The 21407-nt window shown below is 51.9% G+C and overlaps 2 long non-coding RNA genes, 1 other non-coding gene and 1 pseudogene across 3 annotated transcripts; 2 read left to right on the top strand and 2 right to left on the bottom strand.

Moving 5' to 3' along the window:
- Positions 1–8440, top strand: part of LOC122481036 — a 30207-nt pseudogene extending 21767 nt beyond the window's left edge.
- On the bottom strand, positions 5874–15453 carry LOC122481042. The gene is made up of 2 exons (XR_006296737.1): positions 15283–15453; positions 5874–6087 (listed from the first exon to the last, which is right to left on the bottom strand). It is a non-coding gene; the product is annotated as an uncharacterized LOC122481042 (long non-coding RNA).
- Positions 15001–15164, bottom strand: LOC122482395. Its single transcript, XR_006297176.1, has one exon. It is a non-coding gene; the product is annotated as a U1 spliceosomal RNA (small nuclear RNA).
- A 5-nt stretch (positions 15454–15458) lies between the features above and the next one.
- On the top strand, positions 15459–18112 carry LOC122481040. The gene is made up of 2 exons (XR_006296735.1): positions 15459–15985; positions 17763–18112. It is a non-coding gene; the product is annotated as an uncharacterized LOC122481040 (long non-coding RNA).
- Positions 18113–21407: the final 3295 nt, after the last annotated feature.

Here is a 21407-nt window from a genome sequence, read left to right on the forward strand (position 1 = left end):
TTGCATCCCTGCCAACAGGCCCCGTAGGCTCGTACCGGTTTGAACTCTGCTCTCGGATTCACTCTTTGAAAGGCATCCTGTGGCTCAGAGCCCTTTCCTTCCTTCTGTCCCAGGCTGGCCTCTGTCCCCCGGCCCCGTCCAACATGCAGGCTGTTGGTACCAAGTGAGGCTCGAGAGGAGAAATGGAGAAAAGGGAAAAAACGGTTCAGAATCTCAGCCACCGCTATCTTACCCGGAGACAGCTGGGTGACAGTCCTCCTTTGTTTTTTCCTGATTTTGTTTTGTTCCAAAAGGAGACCACTGCTACTTGTGCAATTCTGCTGCCAATTGTATTTCTTGTGTGGCTTCCTACAAACTCCCTGGCTTTCCACACAGGTTTGTGGTCAGCTCCACATTGGCTGCATCTGTTAAATCGTTGCTGAGCTGCTAGTTGTTTCTCCTGGGGCGCCCGCCTCCCTGTGTACCAGAGCACCCAGTTCTACCCAAATGATCTGAAACAGTTGTAAATGCAAAGAGAACAGTTGCTAGACGCCCCCAACGACCCCTGTGACCCTGCAGGAGTGCCAGCTCCTACCCTGTCAGTGCACTTTGTGGTGTGAGCAGAGCCAGGGCTCATCCAGCCCCTCCAGGAGCTCAAGGTCTGCAGGAGACGCTCCATGAAAAGCAATCAGAGCTGAGAGGTCCCAGACGATTTCTGTTCTCACTAGGGGTCCCATGGTGGCTCTTCACTTGGCTGCCTGGCACCCTGGTAACCCTGCAGAGCTCTGTGTCAGAGACCCTGACAGCCAGGTCTGGGTTTCCATGGGGGCAGGGATGGGACAGGTTAAGACGCGTCTCAGGAGGGTGATGCGTGTGACATGGCCTTGCATTAAGCCTGGGCCATGAGAGGCTATGAGGATGGGCGGAGATGAATGAAGGCAGCGTCTCCATTATGCACAGTCCGTCCCCGATGCAGGTTCTGGTGGGAACGTGGGAACAGTGTGTGTGGGCTGTGATTGCCGCAGGGGGCGCCCCAGGAGGGCTGCCCTGCCCCAGCCTCCCTGCACTGGGACCAGCCAGGGAGAAACAGGCATCTGAAGCCTTGAGGCCAAATTCTGCCCCTCTTCTTTTTTCTTTTGGGGCACATATCAGCAGTACTTTCTCGTTCTGCCCTGAGGCCTCTCTAGAACCTTCTCTCTAGGCTGTAGGACGAAGGGTACTACTACAGAATAATAGGCATGAGCCCGCCTCCCATACAAAGCCGTCTGGACTCCAGGGGGTGACCTTCCCTTCAGGGACTTTGCGTCCTGGACACTTGCCATCTCAGCATGCCCAGGCACACAACGGTGACATCGCCTTCGTATCCATGATGTCTGCCTTTGTACCTGCTCACTGGCTGGTCTCACAGACGGTGGGGGACGAGGCGGGAGGACATCACAAATGGAAGTTCTGGCAGTGCTGAGTTAAGAAAACTGGGGTTTGTCCATTGAAGTGTCTTCTTGCTTCAGCCCCGATGCAGGTGCCCGGTCCCCAAGGGCCATCGAGTGGAAACTTGACTTTCCCAAGGACGGAGGTGCAAGCTTCACAAGCACCGCCACAGTCAGATACCCAGGTGGCCAATTCTGTGCCAGGGCAGCCGGACCAGCAGTTGGCTTGTGGTGACCGCAGAGCCAGGCTCCGCCCCTCCCCCGCCATCAGGAGACTGGCAGCCACGATGGTTTCTGGGAGCCAACGGCCGCTCTTCCAAGGTGAGAGGTGCGGGGGGGAGTAGGAAGCTCTAGTCACAGGGTTGTGGGCGCAGGCAGCAATGGGGCCTCTTGCAGGCTTGCTTTGCCCAGCTCCAAACTCACAACGCTCCAGCTCCAAAGAGCTTGGGGGTGAGGGTCAGCTCTGTCTGCCCAGGTGCCATGGTTTCAGCCTCCTGGCTGTTTACTGGCCACGTTATTCATCATCTCATGTATGTCCCCCTCGGTCCCTTCATCTGAAACCATTGAAAATGGGATCTCCATCCCATCAATGCTGGGAGCAGGAAGCTACATAATTTCCAGGGACCCGAGTGAGCAAAATGGCTTGAGAACATCGATGAATCTGTAATGCGTAATTCTTGTGGCTTTGTGGCGTCTGAACACTTGGAAAATGGTTCCATGGCATTGTTTCACGTGTGCCAGAGCTGTCCTTACCTGGCTCCGCTTTCGCTGGACCCCATCTTCCCGGACTCTCTCAGCAAGGCTTGTGGGCCAGTGTTTGCTCTCCTTCAACATCCATCAGGCAGCCGATATTCCCTGTTAGGCGCTCACAGTAACGGTGGAAATACTGGCCCCACGACAGTTTCCCATGCATTTGCCTGGTTTCCCTTCTCTGCAACTATAAGGGGCCAGTTTCCTAAAGTGCACACTCTGTTCTCCGATACTTCACCTAGTTCCTCTTGTCCCGCCTCATCTCCACGAGCACGTCCCCAGCTTTGTTGTCATCAGGATCCGCGTCAGCTCACATTTCATGAAGACCGAGCGTTTCAGCGTTCCCCTGGGTTGTGTCGTCTTTACCCTCCCACCCTTGGTGTCCCCTCCTGGAGCCTGGGTCTCCTTCTTCAGGCACCAACTTCATCTGTGAAAAGAGGAGACACAGTTCCCAAGTGAGGTGATGAGGGCGCAGCCCTGTCGCCCCGTGGAGATGCTCCAGAGGACGCCTCAGTGGGAGTTCAGGGAAGCACAGCCCTGACAGGTGGCTTAGGACGGGAGATTCTTACTGTCTTCTCCCTCTTGCCTCTCTGCCACTTCTCCCTGACTCCCGTGGTCCCGGCCCAGACTCTCCTGCTGGCTCAGTCCCTCTCTGTGGCTCACCTTCCCCACAGGCCTCAGCAGGAAACGGGGCTCCATGCCAGACTTTTGTCCAAGGAGGGTTTCTTAGTCCATTCAGGCTGTGATAACAAAAATGCCATAGACCGGGTGATTTAGTCAGAGCAGAGATTTGTGTCTCCCGTTCTGGAGGCTGAGTAGAACCAAAATCGAACAGTGGCACATTGGGCGCCTGGTGGTACCTCCTTCCTGCTGATGTGTGGCCGCCTTCTTGCTCTGTCCTCACAGGGTGGAGGGGTGAGGGAGCTCTGTGGGGTCAATTTCATAGGGCACAGATCCCTTTCATGGGGGGATCTGCCTCCCATAGGCCCACCCCACCCAGCATCACGTTGGCAATTGGGTTTCCACAGATGAATTTGGAGGAAGACAAACTATCACTCTGGGGCAGGTGGTTTTACTCTGTTTGATTCTCAGCCTGTAATTCTTCCTCGGTGCTTAAAAGGTCACCTGTTTCTTGCCACAACTCTTCTCATCCTTCTCAAGTTTGTATATATTTTCCACTTGCAACTGACTGAAGAGTGTTTAGAACTTTATGCTCGATGTCCCCCAACGCTTAACTGCCCATTTACTCAATTAGATAAGAATGTGCTTATAGACACACATATTACGTCTTACGTCACACACATTACGTGTATTCGGTGTGTATGCTCTGCATAGTGTACATATATGAAATATATCAAGTATTGGGGCGTGTTCTGTAAATTCCCCAGCTTTGGTTTCCCCGGTGACTCTCAAAAGGCTTGCCTTCAACTTTGACTCCTCCCTTGAATAGGACAGCCTCTTTCGAGCACCACCTCCTGGCCTTTGTCTCTTCTTTGTCAGAACTGTGTGTTTTGACCAATTCTACTTTTCTCAATTTCACTTTTGGCGCTGGGGGCATGTTGGCCTCCCCGCGCTCTTATCCTTACAGGGTAGCGTGAGAGAGGTCAACAACACAGGCTGTAATCAAAGCGTGTCCCTCGGCGCCCCTCACACGTGAACTTCCCGATGGCCTTTCTCGTCCTGCCCACCGTCCTTATTCGATGTCAGCGTAGGTAGAGGATTTAGTCACAGGAAGATCACGACTAACAGTGGATCCTGTTGATGTGCTTTTATTTTCAGAGCAGGGTTTGGAAGCTTCCATGGGTGTGAAGATCCCTCCCAAGCTGGAGGGTGACGCTGCTGAGGGCTCGGTGGCCAACCAGTGTGCAGGTCAAGTCTTTGGCCACGTTAATGCCCTGGGTGTGATGAAACAGAAGATGATCAAGAGAAAAGTGCAGTTCGGCGAGGGCAGACTCGCGTGCAGATTCCGTGGCATTCAAGCTTAGGGCACAGAGGTAATGGCGTCCGTGGCTCTTGGAGTATGGATTCCTGTTGCTGTGTTAGATTATAGCTCCTCCCACACCCCAAACTGTTTTTCTCTTCCTCGTTTGGTCCCTCCGCCAGCTGCCGCTGCCTTTGTCTGATCCTGCCTCTGACTGGTCCTGCCTCTGTCTGGTCCTGCCTCTGTTTGCCACGGGGACTGCCACCCTGGGGGCCCTCCCATCTCCATCAGCTGTGGCATGTGAGCTGTGCTGTGTCCCCACGGGGGCTGTCCTGGGGTTCCCTCTCCCATGTCCTCACGGCCACGGGAATTAGGCCCCACGGCCCCCCTCAGCAGACCGGCATCATTTACACGTGTGGCCAAACACATGGCACTCTGGCACAAGGCACCCACTTTCCTGGCTTCTTTGACTTCCTTCCTTGCTTCCCCAGCTCCATGACCTCTTTCTCCCAAAGCATGGTCTTTTTTTTCCCTTAATTTTTCTTTTAAAGTCATTTATTTTCAGAGAGACAGAGACTGCACGAGTCGGGGAGGGGCAGTAAGAGAGGGAGAGGGTGGGAATCCCAGGCAGGCTCCAGGCTCTGAACTGTCAGCACAGAGCCAGATGCAGGGCTTGAACCCTCAAACTGTGGGCTTGTGACCTGCGCCAAAACCAAGAGTCAGACGCTTCACCGACTGAACCACCTAGACGCCCCATCAGGAACATCGTCTTAATGTCTCTTGCACATGGCTTCTCCTCTGGGGTGTTTCCGGGAACACGACCTAGAACGACACTTACCCCTCAGCTTCCCCACGTGAATAAGAAGTGTTAAAACTGAGGAGAAAGAGCACCCCGACAAAAACTCCACGACATCATGGGTCACCTCTGGGACTGCCACACGGCCTGCCTGGGGTCAGGTTTGTCCTCGGCCCCAGGTGAGCAGGCCTGTGCTAATGTGTGTGGGGTTTCCAGGACTCAGTGTCCACCCACACCTTGGGACCTCAAGAGAGCTGGCATCAAGTGGAGGACAGTCATGGCACTCTACAGGGACACTGGCCAAACACAGATGCAGAGGCCAGGTTTCCAACCTGCACAGACACGAGGTGTTCAGGCATCCACCTGTCTTCCCTTTTCACTGCCGTTACCTTGTCTACATGCCCAGCTGGTTCATAAAAGGATCCACCGAAAGGAACTGAGTTGATTCTCAGGCCAGAGCACATACGCGAGCATTGACTGAATTAACTCTGGGCAGCTCTGTGAAGTCCCCGCGAGATCCAGGGGAACACGAGACAATCTGTGCCTCATACAAGTCCAGCGGAGAACGGGGATTCATGGGAGGGTGTCCGAAGGAAGACCAAAATCTTTAGGGCCGGTATCGTCATGGTGGCAGAGATGAGGACAAGAACACCATGGTCTGAAACAGAGTAGCTTCGCTAATAGTTCTAAATCACGCTGTCGTGAAAGAAACACTGACTGAGCTTTGAACTCACGTGAATGCCGTCACCCAATCCCTTGAGATTTTGATTTCAACATTCTGGGCTGGGGTGTGGTAATGGGAGATGTTTTAAAGCTCTGCTGGTATGCACCTAGGAATCAGAAGGACTGTGGAGCTATAGGATGTTCATAAGCCAGATAGAAGGATCCCGTGTGTGTGTCACTCATTTTGTGGACAAGCTGAGAATCAGCCCCTGATGGAGTTGACATTCCTCCCTCAACAGAGCCCAGAGAAAGAAGAGGACAAAGACACATGAATGAATTCGATGAATACTCGCTCTTCTGGATCCAAGTGTCTCACAATTTTTATACTAGAGGATGCAGTAAGAAAGAAATGTTGCCTAGAAACCCAGTGTAAGAACAGTCCGTCCCCTGATTACCAGTAACGGAATTCAGGGCTCTTTTTCCTCCTCGTGCAATGAAAATCACGGTTGACTCTTCACTAAAATGCGTTTCCCAGCCTCCTGACAGGTGCACTGCAGATGGAAAGGAAATGTTTTACTCAAACTTTCTCCTTATATAAAACCTCAGTAAAGAAGCTTAGGTCTCCCTCTGCCCTTCGCAGGCCCTCGTTTACATTAGGGTCAACACCGAGAGACTCTCCTCAGGGACAGTTTGGGAAACGTGCGAGAAGAACCTAGACGAGTAAAAGGAAGGCTCTTCCGTTTTCTCTGCAGAGTTCCGAGTGTGTCCACTGAGAATATTCCTAGACGTTCCCTCAGGTGTATCCTGGCGTGAGGTGCCCTGCAGGGGCTGTTGGGGTCCCTGAGCAAAAGGGGGTGAGGCCCTGGGTACACTCCCCACTCTTTTCGTCATTCCTCTTGGAGTTTCTCCCTTTGGGGTTCTTTTCGGCCCCTTTGGGGCAGGATTTCTGTGCAAAGCCTTATTTCCGTCCAGCCAAGCGGCCAACAGCGTCTACTGCCTGCCCACACCCCCAGATCGGAGGCTTTCGTCTCCCGACCCCCACAAGGATGGGAAGGGCCCGAAGCCTGGGTTTCAGTTCCAGGGTGTCAGGCACAGGTCACACGGCTACAGGTGGTCCTTATCAGCCCCTTGGCCCACGGTTCCTCATCTGCACACGGCAGGACTGAACGGGGACATCGTCTGAGGCCCCTGTTGCATCTCACGTGCTGGGGCTCGTTCCATAGCCTGGCCTCCCCCTTCAGAAGACCAGGGCAGGGTGAGAAGGGGTGTGTTTGTCTGCAGAGGGCCCCCTCCTGCCTTCGGCAGTCTGTTTCTGAACGTGTGTGTCAGGGGCTAAGCACATGCCTCCGTGGGACACATGAGAAAGCCATCACTTTGCTTCTGAGGAAGGGGGTTCCAGGGTGAGGTGGCTGCTGAGGGAGGGATGGTCGGGACCTGGCAACAGCTCAGGGCAGCCTTGAGCTGGGATGCCACCAGGCGCCTGCTGCGGGGAGCACAGGGGTCCCTGCATCCTACAGTGTAGGCTGGATGCAATTGAGGGGGCTATTGCTTCAGGCTTGTGGCTCTCACTCTCCCCCTCAGCCTGCCTGCAGACCCCCCTTCAGCTCCTTCTCTGCACGGGGGCTCAGCTCGCCCCTGGCCTCTGTCACCACGGAGCCATCCCTCCAGGCTCAGCCGTCAGCAGGACCTGAACAAGACTCACATTTGATTCCTCTGTCTCTCTCTCTCACTGTCTCAGATACCAAGGACTTCAGGAACTAAGAAAAGATACTCCTCATTTAAACGAAACCCCATCATAAAACCCCATCATTCTCCACTTGCTGAAAAGAACTCTAAAGCAGCAAATCAAGCTAAAGCCCAAACAGAACATGCGAGGGATCCTTTGCTGAGAATCGACATCTCGATCACAAGCCACTCTCTGGGATTTTTACTCCAAAAGTCTGGTTTCGTGAGAGGAATTCTCGCTCTTCTGACTCCAGTCGTGATAAGTCGCCGAGGCAACCAATGCCCAGACCACACGCCCTTGTGAGACACCTTCAGTCTGGCCCCTCTCCATTCCATCCTGCGGATAAGCGGAGGCTGGAGCAACGTGGCAATAGACCCCATGTCAAACTGGACATTCTGGGCCACCAGCTGGGCTGTGCCAGGAGCAGACAGCATTAAGTACGCAGCGTTCTCGCTGAAGAGGCTTAGCCTGAATCTGAGCACGAGGTAGGGATCAGAAAACTGCAGAATTTTGACCATCGAACAAGACATCGGGCCTGTCTTTCTTCAAACAGCCAGTGTCCACAGCACAAATAAGGCGACAAAAAGGAGAAGAGACATCTTGGGTTCCAAAGGACTCAGAAGATTGTGCTATCGTAATTTTGTAGTCCTTTCGAACCCCAAACATCTCCTCACCTTTCTGTGGCTGTCTCTGGTGGTGGTGACACTTCCTTGTCTGTAGGGGACAGGCCAGATGTCTGGCTTGATGGTCTACATCCTGAAGGTGTCTGATCACTTCCTCCTGATTAAATTCAGTCTAACCTTTTCCCGGGTCGTTCCCTCGTGAATGCAGTGTGTGTCCCAGCCCCGCCCACCCAGAGACCCAGAGCCTCCAGTCTGCCATCACCATCATTGTGAGAGCAGCACTGGTTGCCTTCTATGGGGGGCCTATCAGATCGTTCATGGTCTTCTGTTTGGGTGTAACATCTGAGACTGTGTGAAGATGCTCTCTCTAAAGTCTGTCTCTACAATGTTACCATCTTTTAGTGATCCCTGCAGTGTGTCACAACCGTATCTGTTTGTATGTTGGAAAAACTCTAGTTGTATCATCCTTGTGTATGTGTATTTGCTGGCATCGTGCTGTGGAAAAGAACACTCCCTCCCCGTTCTCTATCATTAAAGTGTTTATTTTGACAATCACTGGGGACTGGTGAATTATGTTTCCTTCAGGGCTCCAATCCATCACCATCGTGATGTAAATGTTCTTGGTTCTCTTCTGGTATTTAGTGCTGAGTCTCTGTATCTTTTAGCCTCTGTTGCCCCTAAGGGCAAGAGTACATATGCGTGTCTGAATGTGCACCTGTTGTTTAGAAAGGTTGTATATGTAGGGCTGAACACTGCATCACAAGTGCGGGACATGTTTGGTTCTGTATTAACTTGTGAAACTTGTCACATCGCCATTCTAAGATTTAAACGATCTCGGGGTGACTGGGTGGCTCAGCAGGTTGAGGGTCCAACTTTGGCTCAGGTCATGGCCTATGGGTTCATGAGTTTGAGCCCTGCATCGAGCTCTGTGCTGTCAGCACAGAACCACCTTCAGATTCTCCGTCCTCCCCCCTGTCTGCCCTTCTCCCGCTTACATGCTCTCTCTCTTAAAAATAAATAACCACAGGGTCACCTGGGTGGCTCGACTGGTTGAGCGTCCGACTTCAGCTCAAGTCATGATCTCACGGTTCGTGAATTCGAGCCCCGCATCGGCCTCTGTGCTGACAGCTCAGAGCCTGGAGCCTGCTTCAGATTCTGTCTCCCTCTCTCTCTCTCTGCCTTGCCCCCACACACACTGTCTCTTTCTCTCTCTCTCTCTTTCTCTCTCTCTCTCTCTCTCTCTCTCTCTCAAAAATAAATGAAAACAACACAAGTTTTAAGTGATCTCCCAACTTCTCAGATCTCAGACTTCTGACATTATTCTATTTTCTCTTCTGTCTCCACCTGCCACTTGTTATAGTATTGTTCCCGCCCGGTGAAACGGATGCCATTTACATCCTATTTCTCCCACTGGTTCCACTCCCAGACTTTTGTCTCAGATCTACAATGAAGTGTATTCAGTGACAATCAGTTGTACAAAAGTCAAAACTTCTCTTATTGGGCAGAGTTCGTCTTTAAATGACTCCTAGTGACGGAATCAAGACTCCCTGAGTGTTGCATATTTAGTACTCTTTTTCTACTGCCTTTGTACATGGACATCTTAGGTGAATAGAAAGTGCTTGTACAATGAGTTTTTGCTGAGGGTTTAAAATATATGGCCTTGCTTTGTATGTTTGGTGGGGATGTAGACTATAGATTGATTTTTCTCTGCATGCGATATAAATTGGCTTCTTTGGGTGGTGGGGAAGGTGTCTGCAGCATCAGAGGTTTTCTCCTTTTTCTGGAAAATCTACTAGTTCTAGGGGTGCCTGGGTGGCTCAGTCAGTTAAGCGTCCACCTTCAGCTCAGGTCATGATCTCACATTTCGTGAGTTCAATACTCAAGGTGGGGAATCTACTGCCAGCACAGGGCCCACGTAGCACAGAGCCCACTTCATATCCTCTGTCCCCCTCTCTCTTCTTACTTGACACATCTCCAAAGGCAAGGGAAATACAGGCAGAAATGAACTATTGGGACCTCATCAAGATAAAAAGCTTCTGCACTGCAAAGGAAACAATCATCAAAACTGAAAGGCTACCGATGAAGTGGGAGAAGATATTTGCAAATGATAGACCGGATAAAGGGTTGGTATCCAAAATCTATAAAGAACTTACCAAACGCAACACCCCAAAAAACAAAGACTCCAGTGAGGAAATGGGCAGAAGACATGAATAGACACTTTTCCAAAGAAGACATCCAGGTGGCTAACAGACACGTGAAAAGATGCTCCACATTGCTCATCATCAGGGAAATACAAATCAAAACCACACTGAGATACCACCTCACGCCAGTCAGAGTGGCTAAAATGAACGACTCAGGAAACAACAGATGCTGGCGAGGATGTGGAGAATCGGGAATCTCTTGCAGTGTTGGTGGGAATGCGAAGCGGTGCAGCCGTTCTGGAAAACAGTGTGGAGGTTCCTCAAAAAGTGAAAAATAGAACTACCCTATGACCCAGCAAGAGTACTACTAGGCATTTATCCAAAGGATACAAGCGTGCTGATGCAGATGGGCACGTATACCCCAGTGTTTACAGCAATGCTTTCAATAATAGCCAACTTATGGAAAGAGCCTAAATGTCCATCACCTGACGAATGGATAGAGAAGATGTGGGTTATATATACAAGGGAACACTACTTGACAATGAGAAAGAATGAAATCCTGCCATTTGCAACAAGGTGGACGGAACTGGAGGGTATTATGTTAAGTGAAATAAGTGTCACAGAAAGACAGATACCATGTGTTTTCACTCACATGTGGAACTTCAGAAACTTAACAGAAGACCATGGGGGAAGGGAAGGGGAAAACATAGTTTCAAACAGACAGGGAGGCAAACCAGAAGAGACTCTTAAATACAGAGAACAAACTGAGGGTTGATGGTGGGAGTTGGGGAGAGGGGAAATTTCGTGATGAGCATGGAGGAGGGCCCTTGTTGGGTTGAGCACTGGGTGTTGTATGGAAGCGATGAATCATGGGAACCCAGTCCCGAAGCCCAGAGCACACTGTTTTGACTGTATGTTACCTAACTTGACAATAAAGTATATTTGGAAAACAGAACAAAACAAAAGAATGAGGCAGATGATAAAAACGCTGACGGCAGAGGACCGAGCAGACCTAATACGTGCTGAGTATTTACTCCCTGCCAGGCACTGGGCTCAGTGCTTCCCCTGCACCTCTCCTGTAACACCGGGGACGACTCGTGTAGAAGAAACCCCATTGGCCCCATTTTGAAATGAGACACTGAGCCACAGAAAGGAAAATTCAAGACACTCAGGCAAAGTCACACTGTAACTCAGCCAGGCTCGCACCTACAGCTTGTGAGCCCAGAGTGCTCTCTTTCTTGACCTCTAGGTTAGGGATTTCCAGGGAGAAAGAACAAGTCCAGCCTCTGATGTCCTGAATGGCCCTGCTGACATCCCGGCCTGGCTGTTTTGTTCTCACGCTGGGAATAAACAGTCTCAGATACAGGATCTCAACCTCAAAGAGACTCTGAACCCTGAGACAATGAGACACAACAAGACTACCTGATTATTCCAAGCAGGCCCCACAAACACCAGGTCACCGTGCAAACTACAACGCCCCAAACACCCTCCTCTTTTCGTAAGGAAATGACTGCTGACTCTCACCGCAGTCAAGACGGGCCCGTGCAGACTACCAGTGTTCAAGGTAGAGCAGACCCTGCTTCCTTCCAGCCTCCCCGCCATCAACCAACCACAGCCCCAATCCTGTCATGTGTGGTTCTTTCTACCACTCTCTTACTGAGACCGTGGGGTGTGATCTTTCCGGCTGCAATGATTATAAACCCCCACTTGTTTCTTGGGATGTACGTTCCTGCTGATTTGGCTGAAGAGAAATCCGAAATTTCTCCTAAGGCTACGTTTCTCTAAGATTATGCCAGGGGAGACAGGGAACAATTTTTCACTCGTGGTGTGGCAGATTTCCCCAAGGTCGATGTACCTCCTCAAGGTAAGAGTGCTCACTGTACTTGATATTCTCTTATCTCTGCTCCTTTCCTAACATGGGAAATTAACATTTGCTAAGGGATAGAGAGTTACGATATATGGGCTTTCTCCTGTGTGGGATTTAATGAGAGCTGTCATCATCCTGAACTTGTAGGGAAGTGAGGACAAGGACCACAAGGGGTAGCAGGGAAAGGTGGCTCTGGGCTTTGGGAGTCACAAATGGGCACGTGCAAAAAGAACAATACGTGATTTTGGAAGACGTGCCAGCAAGAAATGTGGCCATAAAGGCCACTGCGTATTTAATCCATGATCCACCAGTCGCTTTGCTCACAGATTATCCCTGTTTATCTTGGCCATGATGAGTGCTTTAAGAACACTCAGAGAATTGCATCAGACACATCCATCTGAAAAGGACACACATAAAATACTGCATCGCCAAATCAGACCTACCAAACCCACAAATCTTCTCTGATATCAAGTTTGACGTACATTTTCAAGGATAAAATTAACTGTGTGAGGCGCAAGCAAAGCAACAAGAAATCTCGGACAACCAACACTAACTGCAAGAAACTTCTTCCCACCTTAGGACGTGTTCTGGCCCCGAGTTAACATAGGTGCTCTCTAAGTGCTGCATGAAGTCGTCACTTGTACCCAATGAATCTGGTTGAAGTCGATGAACCTGGTAGAAGTCATCTGCTAGGCTGATACTCACAGAACTGATGCGGCAGTTTCCAGGACACTAAGCTACATAAATCCACGGGCATATGTTTGAGTCCCTACAGGGTTCTGCTCACACGAGATCCCTCCCACTTACAGGCATGTCGTAGGTAAGGACTCTCCCTACACTAACTACCATGAGTGTGTTTGCCAAGAGGTTCCTCACTCGATGGTTATGCGGAAAGTTGACTGGGGTACCTTTCTTTCTTTCCAGGCCAGCGTCACTGAAGGAACTGAGCAACTGCAAGGAACCCAGTTCCTGTTCTTCTGTCCAAATTGTCTGGGTGGAGTGTTTAGGCTGAGCTTATAAATCAGCAGGAATCCAATTTTCTTCCTCCGAGAAGAGATACAATGGTTTCTCGCAGCATTGCTGATTGGGCAGTGCAAGTTTGCAGAGAGAGACAGAGAGAGAGAGCGAGCGAGTGAGAGAGATATCGCCAGGCATGTTATTTTAGCATTGCCATAGTCCTCCCACATTGTCCATCCCACTCCTGACAATGCCTGCTTTAAGCATCCTCTCTCCATTTCCCTTTATTACCTGCTTGACCTACATCCTTCCCCCAGTGAGGGAGCCAGCTCAGACGGTCTGCTTAACCTAGACTAGAGGTGGGCCAAGGAGAAGTGTGCCTGTGGCTAGAATGGGCTGCCTTCAGAGTGAGCCACAACGTGGCTACAAGCAGTTAGAAACCAGCCTAAAACACCGTTAGGAATAAGCAGGGCCAAACGCAATGGTATGGATTTTACGTTTCGTGTTGATAGCAGCTTTCTTGTACAGATACATTTAGACTTACTCACGGGAGCAGGGCATCAGACAAAATGAAAGAAAACTGTGTCAAGTGTGAAAGATACTAAGTTACCAAAGTTACATTGAGTTGTAGAATTGTTTTTTATCCTTTAGCCCCTCATTTCCACACTCAGAACCTAGAAAACTTTCTTCACTGCCCATAGGAATTCAATGTGGACACAACAATTTAAACTATTAACCCAAACTTTCCTTTTTTTTTTTTTTTTTTTTTCCATAAACCTCGTTGAATACCAGGTATTGAAATGCCCACTCCCATGTTCGGTGAGACTAGTGAGGGCGGTAAGTAATGTGGTATATCCAGGTAATATTCTGTTTCTTGGCCTACTTCTGAACTCCGCGTGTCAACTGTTCTCCGCCAGGGGACCTCTGGCCACACACGGGAAACCCAACAAACTTAAAAGTGTAGGGTCTCTGCGTTGATCTTGAATTGGAATGTCAGTCAACACGTAAGATTCTCTCAGGGCTCAGAAAGGCTCTGGATCTGCAAGGACAAAGGTAGTTGCCTCATCCTTTCCTCAGGGAGAGTACCTCCAGATTTCCTGATTCAGGCACCTTATGACGGCCAAGCACATACCACGATTTCCACGTGAGGCAAAATGTTTACAGATGTGTGAAATGCCTTCCATATGCTCCAATCCCTGTGTGCATGTTTCCTGAGTTCCTGTTGTGTGAGAGTCCCCTTTCCCCCAACCCATGGGGACCCTGTGGGAACCCAACCAAATCCCCCTGTGATTCTTTTTGTCTTTTCCATATAATCCCCTCCTTTCAGAGTGTTTTTCTTCTCTTTTTTTTAATGGTTCTTATTTATTTTTTGAAAGAGAGAGCGCGCACAGTGCAGAGAGGGAGCCAAGTAATGCAAAGCAGGCTCCAGGCTCAGAGCTGTGAGCCCGGAGCAGGAGGTGGGTCTTAAACTCAGGAACCCTGAGATCATGACCTGGGCCAAAGTGGGACGCTCAGCCACTCAGCTACCCAGGCAGCCCTGGAGTGATTTTCTTTTTTCTCTTTTTTTTCCCCAAAGACAGCTCTGAGTAGCACTGGCCTTAGGCTCCTGGGAGCTCCCTTGTACCTGCTGGCAGAAAATGGGGAAGCCAGGCAATGGTTGAGCACTGCAGCCCCACTTCCCTCCCCTCCTGCAGAGAAAGCACTGAGGCCATCCCTAAGAAATGCGAACACGTGAGGCGCCTAGGAGGCTCTGTTGGTTAAGCATCAAGACTGCAAGCATCCCAAGCTTCTGACTTGGGCTCCAGCTCATAACCCAGCTGAGGTCAGGTGGTGAGCTCCCACTTGCAGTCCTGGCGCCACGTGTGTGGTGAGACGTCAGAGCCCTCCCGCCCTTTTTACAAAGGCAAAACCGTAAAAAAGCCTTTGTAGCAGGATCAGGGTGACCAGTTCGAGCCCCCCAAGGAACATTGCTCCCACCGCCAAAAGTGAGACACAACCAACCACACAGGAGACCAATACCAAAGATAAGACAAGTAAAGAACTGCCTACAAAACTATTTACTCTCCTGTGAAGAGACACCTAAAAGTAAGAAAAAGGAGAAAAACAAGGTAACGAAGCACTCAGACACCTGTCTTTGAAAGACCGCTGACCAGGGGAGAGCGCGAACGCAGTCCCCCACTACCACAAATTATGCAGTCGAGTTTCCCACATGTGGGGAAATCGCAGGGGTCAGCACGCCCGCAGTGCAATGGGCAAGCCTCGCCCTGGGAAAACCACCTTCCTGATCATGGTGTCTCCCCTGCCAGGTAAGTATGACTTCCTCCCCCTCCGCCCCAACCCAGCCTCACACGCACCACACTGTACACACACGGTCACTGGCCTCCCCGCACCCCAAAACCCTCCGCACCCACTCCCGTCTCAACCATCCTCACCCCACACACGTCGTCCTCACACAAGCCGAGCCACAGCTCGGGCACTTCCACAGCCCGGGGAATTCTACCGCCCGGTAGAATTCGACCGCGCCCACCGCGGCCTCATTTCCATAAGGCCACGCCCCGGTCACGGCGCAACGGCCCCGCCTCACTCCCCGCCCCTCCCCGCGTCACCCGGCTCCACGCGCACGCCGTCTCCCTGCCCCCAGCTCCGCTCCCGCCGGGATCTCAGCGCTGAGGCTTCTCCTCTTCCTCCCGCCCCCCGCCTCCTTCCTCTCCTTGCGAGGCTCCTCCGTCTTCTCCCTCCACACTGATTTGCTTCCCGCTCGTCTTCCCTCTCCATGCAGCTCCCGCAACGGCCCCTGCGCCCGTCGTGGCGCCCACGCGGCGGGCAGCACCGGGCCGACTGCGCCCGCCAGCACCGGGCCGACTGCGCCCGCCTGAGAGGAACACGAGGGAGGACGTCCCCCAGCCGGAGAAGCGCCCACACACCTCGCTCGCTCTGTCTCTCGCTCTGCCTCTGCCCAGAGCCCGGTTTGAAGGAGACACAGTGCGATGGCTCGACCTGAGGGGCTCAGCCGCCAAGCCAGTCCCCCCGCACCAGGGCTGGACACCAGAGCGGGGGGACCGAACGTCTGGCAGCTGGGGGCGCGCGATACCACACCTGTCGTTTGAGAACTGCCGCGTGCCTGCTGCTTTACAGGTGCCTTCGCGGGGCGGGGCGGGGCCGCGGCGCCCCCTGGTCGACGCCCGGGGGGGCGCACCAGGATCCCCGCGTTGAGGCGGGGGCGGGTCCACGGAAACCTGCCTTGAGCTCACTTAGACCCTCCCCCCACTGCCGGAGGTCACAGCAGGGGTTAGTGGGGTCCCGGGCGCCCCACTCTGCCTCTGCCGTCCCTTCCTCCCCTCCTGCGCGCTTCCCCTTGGAGGAGATTTCTGCCAGCAAAGTCCCCTTCCGTGGGAAAAGCCAGGTCTGGAAAGCCAAGCAGCACCTACTCGGAAGAGACTAGTCCTGGGGCAATTTCCTGGTCCTGTCCCTGGCGTTCTGGTTTCTGATTTGCCTTTGTCTCCCTTGGGCCTTGACGTGTGCTTGACTTTTACTAGACTGCTGAAATTAGAAGAGACCTGGGGGGGGGGGGGCGGGCGTCTGACATTAGTTGTCACCTGAGTCAATAGTGTGGCGGTCCGCGGAAGGATGCCCCCTGCCTGGGAGGTCCCCAGCCTCATCCCGGATCCTGTGAAAATGATCCATCACACAGCCAACGGGCCTCTGCGAAGGTGCTTAGGTCAAGGACCCTGAGATGGGGAGATCGTCCTGGAATATCCGGGCGGCCCCCTGGGATTACAGGGGTGCCTTCAACCTGGAGGAGGCAGAGGAGGAGATGTCTGCCTGCTGTAGCTGGTGGTGCGGAAGATGGAGACAGAGGAAACCAGGGCGGGTGGGACACAGGCGCTCCCTTGCCAAAACCTCCCGACTGCACTGTAGTGAGGTTTCCCTGGATTAAATTGCTCAGTCTCCCTGAGCCTCCAGAAGGGGCGGTGGCCCTGTTGACATCTCCATCTGAGTCTGGTGAGATCCTTTTTGGGACTTTTCACCCACAGAAATGTCAGGTGACAAACGTGTGTCCTTTTAAGCCTCTAAGTTCGCGGTGAGTCGGTACCCCGGCGACAGACAACCCATGTCAGGCGTCTGGCTCATCACGATCTGCGGGATGGAATCAATTCTGTATAAATGCTGCAGGTCGTGAGTCTTAGGTGGTCCGGCCAAGCGCTGCTTTTCCCCGGTGAAGTGTTAGGTTAGGGACCTGCCGATGTGAGGTGCGCCAGGAGCGAAAGGTTCAGAAAGGATTCTCGGGGCACCTGGGTGGCTCTGTGGCTTCAGCATCTGACTCTTGCTCTTGGCTCAGGTCCTGATCTCACAGGTTTGTGAGATTGAGCCCAGAGTCAGGCTTTGTGCTGACAGCAGGGAGACCGTTGGGGATTTTCTCTCTCTCTCTCCCTGTATCTCTCTCAAAATAAATAAACTAAGAAACAAAACAAAACAAAGACTTCGTGAGACGTTCTCGGTGCAAAAAGGTGTTTATAAAAAGCGTGAGGACAGGACAGGGGGACAGGAAGAGCTGCACTGGGATTGTGAGGTGTGACTGGTTATAAAGTTTTAATTTGGGGGTGGGGGAGGATGGGGGCGTAGAGCCCAATGAAGTTTCCGTCAGGAGTTCCATACGTTCCAGAAGGCTTACAGGACCCTGGAGGTCTGGTTAGCCTCAAGCCGAGGTTGGTTTTTGCGTCCAGCAGAGCGTTAACATTAAGGCAGTTGTGAGTTCCTTGAGGAGGTCCTGTGTCAGCTATTGACCAGTGGGCTGCAAGGTGTAAGGAAATTGAATTGCATCTCCATTTCTTTTGCCTTTCTTCACCTCATCACCCGCCATCTTTTTTCTTTCCCTTTTCTGTAACATTCAAAGTCTGTTCCCTGCACACAGGCTCAGCACGTTCTTATGCAAAGTGGAAGCCACTGGTGGTCACACAGATTGACTGTTCACTTTTCAAGAGTGGGCTGTGCTCCTTTCCCAAGGAGGGCAAGGACATAACCTACAAAAGGAAAAATACGGGAGAACCCCCTCCTCTCACAGCTACGTTTCTGTTGCGCACGTTCTCTTCAGGCACAGAGCTACTTTTCAGCATGTCACAGAGAGCGAACATGCAAGCATGGCGTTTACGGCTTTCCCCCAAAAGTGATCTGTGACTGGATCGCGAGCAGACCTGAGCTTTATAGGGTGTCATAGGCTGTTGCTTTCGTAAATGTCACGGACATAAAACGAACTTTGTGGAAGCACCGAGTTCTCCTGAGTACTGATTCTGCGACCAGGCCCGGCAGCACAGGGATGGGGGAGGAATTGTCCGGATCCTGGAATAATCACGGGGCAGCACGGCCTCGCTCTGGGCTTCTGTGTCCTACTTGTTTACAGACTCGTCATCCGTTCTGCGGATTGGGCCAGCGAGTTGCTCTGTTGACAGCCAAAGGCACTCATGGGAAGACTTAAACAACCAAGTGTGACAGCACACGTGGGGTCACTCCGTCTACCATGAAAGTAGGACCCGTGTCTGCCTCAGGTGTGAGTCTTTGGATGGATCTATTTGTTACTGGAGGTGGTGGGGAGGATGGTGTTTGAGGGTTTTGTGGTTGCTGCTGTCTGTGTTGTTGAACTCTTTCTAGGAAATCATTGTGGAGTGATAGCTTTGTGTTAGGTCCTGGAAGGACGTGACTAAGACACTTGCTGAGGGTTAGTTGCAGATCTCGGTGCCACATTTGTGGAAGGACTTCCACGCTTTGCAGTTAAGATGCTCCCTTAAAGGAAACCAACTTCATTCATACCTTTGGGTCAGTGTTAGAGAGCAATATGTTGGAATTGGTCTGCAGCCCACTTGCATCAGAATCACCTGGGTTTGATGTAAGAAATGCAGATTCTGGGGCCTCACACCAACTACATCTCTTGGGGTTAGAGCCCCGGTGGTAGCTTCTGTGACCTCCATTGCCGACTCTAAGGCTTTCCCAACCTAAGACCCACTCTCTTTTACTTTTAGATTGGGGATTCTTACACAATGATCAAAGAAGCCCAAACTTTTTCCTTTACTCCAAAGACTTTAAACACTGGACCGTGACCTTCTTAGGGACAGTGTGACTTTGCTCCTCTCTCACACTCAGCCTAGAGATGGTGCCCAGATCGGAAATAAAGCAGCTGAAGAAAAATGTTTGATTTCTTTATACACTTTTTACTTTCATAGCCACCGAAAAGACTGTGTTTCATTTCCTCTAACAGACTTCCACCAGTTATGTTGCCCAAAACATATCGCTATAGCGACAGATAGAAATATCTATGATACATTTATACACACAGACACACGTTCTGAAGCACTGCGAAGACACAGACGAGGCTTTCACACAACTGGGGGCCTCTCAGGTGCCACTTAAGTATGATCACTGGGTTATCTTATAGAGGACTCTCGATGGGCTTGGTGTGGCCACGAGTCCCAGGTCCCCAGAGAGGACTTAGTTCAAAGGGGCAAGCGTAACTAGGCCGCGGTCATCGCCACACTTTGGAGGCCATAAACGGAAATAGGAGGCGCCAGGCTAAGCGGGACATTGCGCGTGGGAAGCCACCACTTTCGCCACGTGGATTCAAAGCACTCGGGTGCTGCAGTGTAGACGGACGCCCAGCCCACGCTGGCCGGGCTGAGCTAGCCCCGAGCAAGCGTACATCTGGGAGTAGTGCCGGCTGAGCCCCACTGTCCCTCAGGGCACCGCTGTCACTTGTGTGCTTTAGAACTGCTGAGGAGCTCCCGTGTGGGGACCACGCGTCCCATCCGTAGGGAGCAGGGTCCTGTTTCCCCTGGGTGACCACGTGAGGAAGGGCACTGAAGCGAGAATTGGCCGTTGCGAGTTCCCAGGCCAGTGTGGCATTTAGAAACAGGGTCACGAGGCCCTGTACAAACCGTGCCTGTTCTGCTCAGGGTTAGGCCCAGGGCACCCTGGCTGGTGGTTCTCTTGATGGTGCTCCTTAACCGCAGGACAGGCTCTCTACCTTCCGCCCTCCTGCACTGGGCCACGCGTCTGGCTCCTCCTGCACCCTCCAACAGGTGTGCAGGAGTGGGGCCCAGGTCTCATCAGCAGGTGGGAGTTGCACCACGGGGGGGTGGGCCCATCCTTCTTGCTGCTTGAAGGATCTCTGCAGGCTCCTCTTCTTGCGTGACTCCTGGAAGGCAAGGGTCACAAGACTGGGGTGCCTGGCAGAGCCCTCAGGGACTTCACCTGGAGACAAAAGTGCAACAGGGTGAGTCCATTGTCAGGCCCTGCTGGTGGCTCCCTGAGCTGCAGTGAGCACTGGGCGGTGGCAGGGCCATGGGCTCAGTGACAGCCTAGGGGAAGGGCTGCTGTCCTGAGGAACCTCTGGTGCCACCGGGTTAGAGGGAAAGCTTCCCACCACCTCGGGTTGTGATGGCCCTGCTCAGAGCCGCTGCCCGGATCCCACACTCCCTCTTTGGGACCCAGTTCACTCCCCAGTTCACTTGGAGCAAAATGATGGCTTCTGTGACCTCCCAGGAATAGAAGCACCTAGCATGAAACATGCATGTGTAGAAATAGCCTGTTGCAGGATGGATAGCACACGGTGCAGGGAAGTCCCCTGTGAAGTTCATGTCTAGCACTTAATGAGGAGAGGGAGGGGCAAGGCAGCTGGGAGCTTAGAGATCCCCTAAGTCTAGTGCCACCTCCTACAGAAGCAGGGTGGTGGACTCACAGAGACTGAGGGGCCAGCCAAAGCCACAGGGCTGGTTGGTGACAATCCCAGGATTAGAACCCAGCAATGGGCCCTTTCCATTGTCTCTCGGAGGTGTGGAGGAAACTTCCATACAGGGGGAAGCCAGTGGGTATGTGGGGCTGTGGGGTTACCTTTGCTGGGACAGGAATAAGGCTTTACAGAGGCCATCTTGTAAGTGTTCTTCTAAAGAGGCTCAGGAAAGAAAGGAATTATCAGAGAAAAAGGAAAGGGAATTAGCCAAAAAAGAAAAAAAAAAAAAAAAAGGAGGGTGACGTCATGGCCCGACCCATTTTCACACTGTGGGATCAGCTTTCTCTCAGGTTATAGTTAGGGAACATTCCTAGGAATAGGCCCAACTGCTTCTGGCAAAGCTTTGAGGTCCAAGTGAAAGGTATAGTTTCTGATTTACAAGCCATTTCCTACACTTCACGTATTTGGTGAGCATATTTGCTAGGGAAGGTGTTAGTATTTTAAGTAAACCTACAGAATGTCTGCCATATAGATAAAATGTTTCTCTTCAAGTTCCATTTTTATTTATCATAAAATTCTCTTTTAGGTGGATAGGACCCAATGGTTTTCTTTGGGATGAGATATATCAAAGTCGAATTGCTGTCCTCAGCGCAATAGGGGGTGGGATGGACTCAATCAATTAGATGGCATCTTGGCTTTACTTTTCATGAGGTGGAAAGTGCTCCAGGAAACAGCTGAACGGGCCCCAGCACCCTCTCCCAGAAGCTCATTCAGAGGCGGACTCCCCTCTGACCTTGAGAATCAACTCACTTGCTTTCCTCGGACTCCTGACTTGGCCTA

This window comes from Prionailurus bengalensis, chromosome C1, assembly GCF_016509475.1.
Source record: "Prionailurus bengalensis isolate Pbe53 chromosome C1, Fcat_Pben_1.1_paternal_pri, whole genome shotgun sequence".
Lineage (NCBI taxonomy): Eukaryota > Metazoa > Chordata > Mammalia > Carnivora > Felidae > Prionailurus > Prionailurus bengalensis.